This window comes from Zootoca vivipara, chromosome 3 (genome assembly GCF_963506605.1).
Source record: "Zootoca vivipara chromosome 3, rZooViv1.1, whole genome shotgun sequence".
Taxonomy (NCBI): Eukaryota; Metazoa; Chordata; class Lepidosauria; order Squamata; family Lacertidae; genus Zootoca; species Zootoca vivipara.
Genome location: NC_083278.1, coordinates 118,353,838 through 118,362,292, shown reverse-complemented (window position 1 = coordinate 118,362,292; position 8,455 = coordinate 118,353,838). Strand labels below are relative to the sequence as shown.

General features: G+C 50.0%; 1 long non-coding RNA gene across 1 annotated transcript; it reads left to right on the top strand.

The window, feature by feature from the left end:
* LOC118083143 (uncharacterized) lies at window positions 1–2,317 on the top strand. The gene is made up of 3 exons (XR_004692342.2): window positions 1–100; window positions 1,183–1,311; window positions 2,049–2,317. It is a non-coding gene; the product is annotated as an uncharacterized LOC118083143 (long non-coding RNA).
* Window positions 2,318–8,455: the final 6,138 nt, after the last annotated feature.

Genomic DNA, 8,455 nt, shown 5'->3' with positions numbered 1-8,455 from the left:
CTTGGCTTCTTGTACCTCCAGGATTCCCACCAACCTCCAGCCATGCAGATCTTCTGCCTCCTCTCTCTTGCCGTCCTCTTCTTGATGCTGCTGGTTCCAGGTATGGTCTCTGAACACCACTTGCTGTGACTCCCCAAGAGGTGGGATCTTGCCCCATGTCCTAGAATCATAGAATCATAGAGTTGGAAGAGACCACAAGGGCCATCCTGTCCAACCCCCTGCCAAGAAGGAAACACCATCAAAGCATTCCTGACAGTTGGCTGTCAAGCCTCTGCTTAAAGACCTCCAAAGAAGGAGACTCCACCACACTCCTTGGTAGCAAATTCCACTGCCGAACAGCTCTTACTGTCAGGAAGTTCTTCCTAATGTTTAGGTGGAATCTTCTTTCTTGTAGTTTGAATCCATTGCTCCGTGTCCGCTTCTCTGGAGCAGCAGAAAACAACCTTTCTCCCGCCTCTATATGACATCCCTTTATATATTTGAACATGGCTATCATATCACCGCTTAACCTTCTCTTCTCCAGGCTAAACATACCCAGCTCCCTAAGCCGTTCCTCATAAGGCAGTGTTTCCAGGACTTTGACCATTTTGGTTGCCCTCTTCTGGACACGTTCCAGCTTGTCAGTATCCTTCTTGAACTGTAGTGCCCAGAACTGGACACAGTACTCCAGCTGAGGTCTGACCAGAGCAGAATACAGTGGTACTATTACTTCCCTAGATCTAGATGCTATACTCCTATTGATGCAGCCCAGAATTGCATTGGCTTTTTTAGCTGCTGCATCACACTGCTGAGTCATGTCCTGAGGCCCTTTGTAACTGCTTATCTTGTAAGGAATGTTGTCCCTGCAAGGATGAGTATGTAGTGTCCTTGCCCACTGTAGCTGCTCATCCTGTTTGGCAGTTGTTCTTGCGAGGGTAGGTATGTGATGATCTTATCTATAGCCAAAGGCTATCTACTTCCTTCACTACCACCTTGGCTCATACCCAGTCCTGGAGGTGCAGGGAGGCAGGAAAATGGACTGACTCTCTGCTCCAGCCCTGCATTCTTCCTGCGCCAGCTTTCCCCAACCTGGTGCCCTCCAGGTGTCCAAGCCAGAAGGACCATTGTGGAAGCAGTTTTGGAAGGGGGAGAAGGTCAGTCCTGTGAGACAGAGCCTTCAGATTCTTCTTTTTCCTCCTCTAGATTTCACAAGAGCCCAATCCACATGTTGTTATCACCATTGTCGACGTCTCAGGGGGAGATGCCAACGGAGGTGCCACCCACCCCAAAGGCTACTTATTCGGTGTGGTCAGCAAGCTTGTTGCCATTAAGGTGAGTTAAATCAAATCTTAGTTTTCCTTGAAAATTAGTCAATGGTGTCTCATGACCCCAAATACATGAGATTCATCACTCTGTTTCCCCACCCCACCTCTTTCCTTTTACAGCCACTGTAAGGGGGAACAATATTAGCATGTCCACAGGGGGTTGAAGACCCTTTCCTCTCCCCTTGCTGCCCCCATGAAAGCTCTCTGGCCCCTCAGCCACAACTCCCCTTAGCCAGGGAAGGAATGCCTCCATTGGCTCAAAGAAGAGCTCTTCCTGGCATGAGAGGGAGGGGGCTCAGTCGCTGACCCTCCTCAAATACCAAAGGCAAGCTGAGTGAAATGTCCCTGTGAAGGTGGAATCACAGAATCACAGAATTGTAGAGTTGGAAGGGAAAGAGTTCAATGCACACTCACAATGATCTTCTCAAATGTGTCCTCTCCTGGGGTTGCTGTTTGTAAAAACAAGAAGGATAAAGAACCACATTAGGAAAAAAGTGTGTGTGGTAGCAAAGTCCCTCTCAAGTTCCCCCAAGTGCATACATGAAATGCCCAGAGGTCTCTCCTACAATCATAGAATAAAAATGTAGCATTGGGAGGGACCTATGGGGTCATCTAGTCCAACCCTCTGCAAAACAGACCCTCTGTGTGCAATTTGAGCTCTTCTGCCTCCCAGATGGAGTCACTGCTTTGGGTTTTCAGAACCACCACCAACACCCATATTAACAGTGTTTCCTCCTCTCACAGGCGGGTAACTCTACAGATCTCCTGTGCAAGACCTCTGGTGAAAGGAAGACCTCCCTGCTCTCCTCTGATGCGCAGCTGCCTCAACTGCACCCCCCCCCATCTCTGCTGGGGAAGAAACCGCTTTGCTTGATGCTGGGAAGGAGTCAAGAGGGAGCCGTCCTGTCTGCCTATCTACTCATGACTCCTTAGAAAGTGGGCTCAGGATCGGAGTTTGGATTTGGTTTGCCTGCAAAAGCGCTTTAGCTTTTTCTTTTTAATAAATGCAAGCATTAGAAAACTTTGTGTTGGTCCATTTTGTGAAAATGTGTGCTGGGTTGAGGGGATTTTTTGGTCAGTCAAATACTCTTTCTTTCTTTCTTTCTTTCTTTCTTTCTTTCTTTCTTTCTTTCTTTCTTTCTTTCTTTCTTTCTTTCTTTCTGGTTGCTTTTCCAAACATGACTTTGCACAATGGAATTTCTCAAATTGCAGGCAGGCACCTCTCCCAGGGGTCTCCCCTGCCCCTCCTCCTGCCCCTTTCTCTGGGTCTCCCCTCCAACATTCCAGTCATGAGACTCATCCCACCAGGTTTCAGTGATGCCTATTATGTCATATTTAGTTTGCTGTACCAAGAGCTCAAGTTCATCTTGTTTATTTCCCATGCTCTGTGCATTAGTATACAGACATTGAAGACCGTTGATCATTCCCCCATGTCTCTTATTTAAGGAAATTTTCGTCCCACCACTAGGTCTGCATGCTGCTTGCTCCATTTGGTCCTTGACATTCGGATGATCATCTTCAGCATTTGATAGACTCCTACCTTCAGGACCACTGTCTCCCTCCCCCACATAAGTCAGTTTAAAGACCTCCTGATGAGGTTTTTGAGTTTCGAGGCAAAAACATTCCTCCCAACTTTTGTGAGGTGCAGTCCATCACTTGCCAGAAGTCCATCTTCAAGAAACTGCAGACCGTGATCTAGGAATCCAAACCGTTCCTGTTTGCACCATTTGCGAAGCCAGTTGTTCACTTCCCCTATTTTTCCCTCTCTCCCTGGGCCACGTCGTTCAACTGGGAGGACAGAAGAGATGACAATTTGTGCATCTAATTGCTTCAACTTCCTGCCCATACATCACTGCTGGGAAAACCATAGCTTTAACTATACAGATCTTTGTCAGCAAGGTGATGTCTCTGCTTTTTAAGATGTTGTCTAGGTTTGTCATTGCTTTTCTCCCAAGAAGCAGGCATTTTTAAAAAAATTTCGTGACTGCTGTCACCATCTGCAGTAAAATCTCTCACTGCCTCCATTTCTTCCCCTTCTATTTGCCAGGAGGTGATGGGACCAGTGGCCATGATCTTGGTTTTTTTGATGTTGAGCTTCAGACCATATTTTGCGCTCTCCTCTTTCACCTCCATTAAAAGGTTCTTTAATTCCTCCTCACTTTCTGCCATCAAGGTTGTGTCATCTGCATATCTGAAGTTGTTGATATTTCTTCTGGCAATCTTAATTCCTTTTTGGGATTCATCCAGTCCAGCCTTTAACATGATGAATTCTGCATATAAGTTAAATAAGCAGCAGGGGCGTACCCAGGATCAAGACTAGGGGGGGCAAGCCATGGTTGTTCAAGGGCGGGGCCAAGGCACGGGAGGGGAGGGGGCACAAAGTGGGAATGTGGGCGGTGCTACAGGGCCAGCGCGCCCGACGACTCGGCGGCTGCAGCCGCTAAATGAACCCCCTAAACTCTCTCACACGAAATTCCCCTGCTCTGAAGCAGGGTCGTCTCTAGGCCCGGGCCTGGTGGCGCAGGGCGCCAGGCCACCAGGGGTGCCGGTGTGCCCGCTTAGAGGCGCGGCAGAGGCCGCCCCAGGCGCGCCTCTCAGCTGTTCAGCGGCTTCAGGCTGCTTTCCGGAGGCGCGCGTGCCTGGGGCCGCCTCCGCCGCGTACAGGGGCGTCGCAACAGGGGGCGGGCAGCACCCCCTGCCCCAGGGCCAGCCCTATGGCCAGGCTGGATTGCGCAGGGCTCTGGCCCTCCAGGCGGCAGCCGCGCAGTGAGCTGCGCCCGCCGCGCCGGGAAACGGGGCAGGGTGGGGGTACCAGAGGGATCCGTCACACCACGGTGACAGGGCGCCAGGTATGCTTAAGATGGCCCTGCTCTGAAGACACCGCTCCCATCCATTTACGGCTAGCCACCCCCCTGAAAAAACCCCTTTGGGCCCCGCTTTCCCTCCTCTAGGTCCCCCCAAAGCCTTGCCAGTTCCCACCCTATATATCTAGGATGGGGAAGGAGCTCAGAGGTCTGCTAGTCCTGGGGGGCCATCCCCCCGTGGCCTGGGAGGATACTGGGGACCCCCCCTGCCAAGCTGAGATCCTCAAAGAAGAAGAAGAAGCTGCCACTGCCGCCTCCCCATCGCAAGGGAGCAAAAGATGGGAAAGGTGGGGTGGCGCAGTGCAGGCGAGAGAGCCCCCCAAAGCTGTGACCCTACGGCGGTGCCAGCAGCTCCCCCGCCCTCAATGCCCCTCTCTCGGCAGGGGCAGCAATGGAGAGCGGCTGGGGGGGGGGGCGCATTGCAAAGAAGGAAACAGCAGCCAATGCCCGGAGAGGGCAATGCACGCAGGGGGAGCGGAGAGCTGTGCCGCCCCCAAGGCAGCTCCTTTCCTATTGCTGGGGGTGGGGGGGCAGCGAGGAAGGGTTACTGCCACTGGGCTACTCCTGCCGCGGGCAATCCGGCGCAAACGCCCACCGAGGCTGAACTGGCTCCTGTCGGTGCACTTCCTCTCCCGGCCCAGGAGGAGTCTCAGTAGCAACTCCTAACTCAGGGGGGGGGGTAGGGAGGTGCGGAGGGGGGAAGGGGGCGATTCCCAGCCCGCGACGCCAACGATCGCAGTGCAGCCTACTGGGAGGTAGAGCGCGGCATCGGCTGCAACCAATGCAGGGAGCCGCGTCTCCTTCGCTTGCCAGCCCAGCAGAACTCTTAGGCAGGAGAGGTTGCCGCCCGGCAGGGCTTTCCATTGGGAGGCGCGAAGGCTTTAGTGGGTGGGAATTGGTGCAAATGTAGGCAGGGCAGGCTGAGAGGAGGAGCCGCCGCTGAGGAGCCGCGGAGTCGCGGCACCAGCAGCGTTTCCTCCCCCCCTCCCCTCCCGTGTCAGCAAGCGGGGCGCCTGTGCAGGGTATTTGCTTCCCTAGTCGGGCCCGTGGTTTGGCCTTCTAGGGGGGGCAGCTGCACCCCCCTGCCCCATGCTGGGTACACCCATGATAAGCAGGGAGACAATATACAACCTTGTCGTACTCCTTTCCCAATTTTGAACCAGTCAGTTATTCCATAACCAGTTCTAATGGTAGCTTCTTGTCCCACATAGAGATTTCCCAGAAGAGAGATGATTTGATCAGGCAATCCCATTTCTTTAAGAACTTGCCATAGTTTGCTGTGGTCAACACAGTCAAAGGCTTTTGCATAGTCAATGAAGCAGAAGTAGACGTTTTTCTGGAACTCTCTAGCTTTCTCCATAATCCAGCGCATGTTTGCTATTTGGTCTCTGGTTCCTCTGCCCCTTCGAAATCCAGCTTGCACTTCTGGGAGTTCTCGGTCCACATACTGCTTAAGCCTGCCTTGTAAAATTTTAAGCATACAAGGGTACATATCCTTAACATTACAAGTCTTCTTACAACCCTACTTGTGTTGTTAGTTGCCTACAATGTTCTTTTAAATGTAATATAAACATACCTGCCAAGTCTCTTGCGGAGAAATCCAGGATCGGCAGCCGCATGACAATGGACGTTGCGTAGACGCAACATCCGTTGTCACTTTGCCCATCTATGGACACCGAAAACGGCCAGCGCCGGAAGTCGCTTCTACGCATGTCCGGAAGTGCGTAGACGCAACTTCCGGTGCCGGCGCTGGCCATTTATGGTGCCTATAGATGGGCAAAGCGGAACCAGAAAAATGGCCGGCAGGAGCCGAAATAAGGGAGATAAACGGGAGAGGAGCTGAAACGGGAGACTGCCAGGAAACGGTAAGGAAAATGGGGGTTTCCCGGGAAATACGGGGTACTTGGCAGCTATGAGTATAAATTTACTCCACTCTCTTTGGAAAGCTTGATCCTGTTGGTTTCGGATCTTCCTCGTCACTTTTGCTAAGTGTGCATAGTCCACCATTTTCGTCTGCCATTCTTCTAACGTTGGTATCTCTTGTGGTTTCCACTTCTGGGCTAAAAGAGTCGCTGCCACAGTAGTTGCATACATAAATAATTTCTGGTCACATTTTGGTATCACTTCCCCAACCAACCCCAATAGGAAAGCTTCTGGTTTTTTTTAACAAATGTATTCTTATAATTTTTCTTAAACTCATTATATATCATTTCCCAATATGCCTTAACCTTATCACAAGTCCACCACATGTGGTAAAACCTCCCTACTTTTTTTTTTTTTTGCATTTCCAGCATTCCTTATTTCTCATCCTGTACATTTTTGAAAGTTTAGTTGGTGTCAGATACCATCTATACATCATTTTCATTATATTTTCTTTCAATGCGCTACATGCAGTAAAATTAATTCCACAAAATAGTGCTTTCCAACCCCAACCCCTACTGAGGGAAGATGGGGTGAGTTGAAATCTACCCGGATCAAGCGGGAGGAGATCAGCAACACTTCCTAGTTGCCAAGATGCATTTCTGGAAGGCTGAATTTGATGCCCCTGTGGATCCTGCCACCCAAGGTGAGCACCACACCTTGCCTCATGAGTGGGTTGGCCCAGCATGTTGATCTCTGTCCTGGGTGGCAGTGAAGGAAGAGATGGGGGAGGATGGGAAGCAGAGCTTGGGGGGCAGCGTGGCCCACACAGTGTGGTTTCCCCCAGGCTTCTAGGCAAGGCATGCATACCTTCTAACATTTCTCCAGTGAAAAGAGGGGTGTCCTGTTCCATCATCATCATCATCATCATCATCATCATCATCATCATCATCATCATGTTATTACTTATAACCCACCCTTTGGACCGGGTTGTTGCAGCCACTCTGGCAGGCTTCCAACATATAGAAAAACATAAAAAGAGCAAACTTTTTTTAAAAAAAAAAAACCTCCCCATGCAGGACTGCCTTCAGATGCCTTGTAAAGGGTGTAATATTTCTTAACTCCTTGGGCTCAGAGGTCGCATAACTGCACCCCCTCCAACATTTCTCCGATGAACATGCAAAGAGCAAAGTTCTACCCTGGTTGTGGGACCTCTTCCGCTTGCAAGTGAAATGGCCCCCTGATCCACATCAGCAAAGTGCAGGGTGTGGACCTTTGGGACCTTGGTCTCAGGTGCCTCGTATCCTTATAAGGAACCTTCGTGTGTGCTAATTGCCCCCTTTCTCCAGCTCCCAATTGGTGAGGATGAAAAGGGTGTTTGGTGGGCTCAGCCTTGCACCATAGGCTAAGGTTACCAGATTGTTTTCAATGAATCTGGGGACACTTTTCAACTTCCTACTAAATAGATGGATTTTGTCAGGGGACTGGTTTGTAAATCCGGGGACTGTCCCCGCGAAACAGGGACGTCTGGTAACCTTACCATAGGCCAGTGATGGGCAACCTTTTGAGCTTGGTGTGTCAAAATTCGCCAAAAAAACTGAGCATAACACGGGTGGTGTGTCACTTCAAGAAAAAAACACCATAATTTCATGATATTTATAGTTTAAATAACAAAAATGTATTAATTGTAATATATTACTGTATTTAATATACCAAAAACTAATTATTTAACCAAACCAAACCAAACCAAAAACCCCTTATTTATCACAAAGTGCCCAGAGTTGTTGAGCTTTTGGGGGGGAGCTGCGAACCAAAGTTTTGGAGGTTTTTTGGGGGGTCTGTGTGCAAAAGTTTCTTTGCTTTTTTGGGGGGGATGCCCCAAAGCTGCTGCGCTTTTTTTGGGGGGGGGGAAGAGAACAGAAATAAATGATGAATAATACCTTCACTGGAACTAACACGCAGCACCGACATAGTCTGCCAAAGCGCCAAAAAACCAGCACAGAATGGGTTAAAAACGAACGCTGTTACACCCAATCATAGTCTGCCAAAGCGCCAGAAAAAACAGCACAGAAAGGGTTAAAAACAAACGCTGTTACACCCAATCATAGTCTGCCAAAGCGCCAAAAAAACCAGCACAGAATGGGTTAAAAAACCAATCTCCAGCTACCAGCAACAACAACAACAAAAAGATGGGTTTTAACAGTGGAGACAAGCTATAGCGAAAACAACAACAGCGCGAATGGGCCAATGGGGCGCGTGCCAGCAGTGAGGGCCCTGCGTGTCACGTCTGACACGCGTGTCATAGGTTTGCCATCACTGCCATAGGCTCAATCCCAATATCCTCTACAAGCCAAGGCTTTTACTGGATGGCTCACAGTGGAGTATAAATATCTGTTTAGGGCATTGCCCAAATGGAGGTGGGTGACA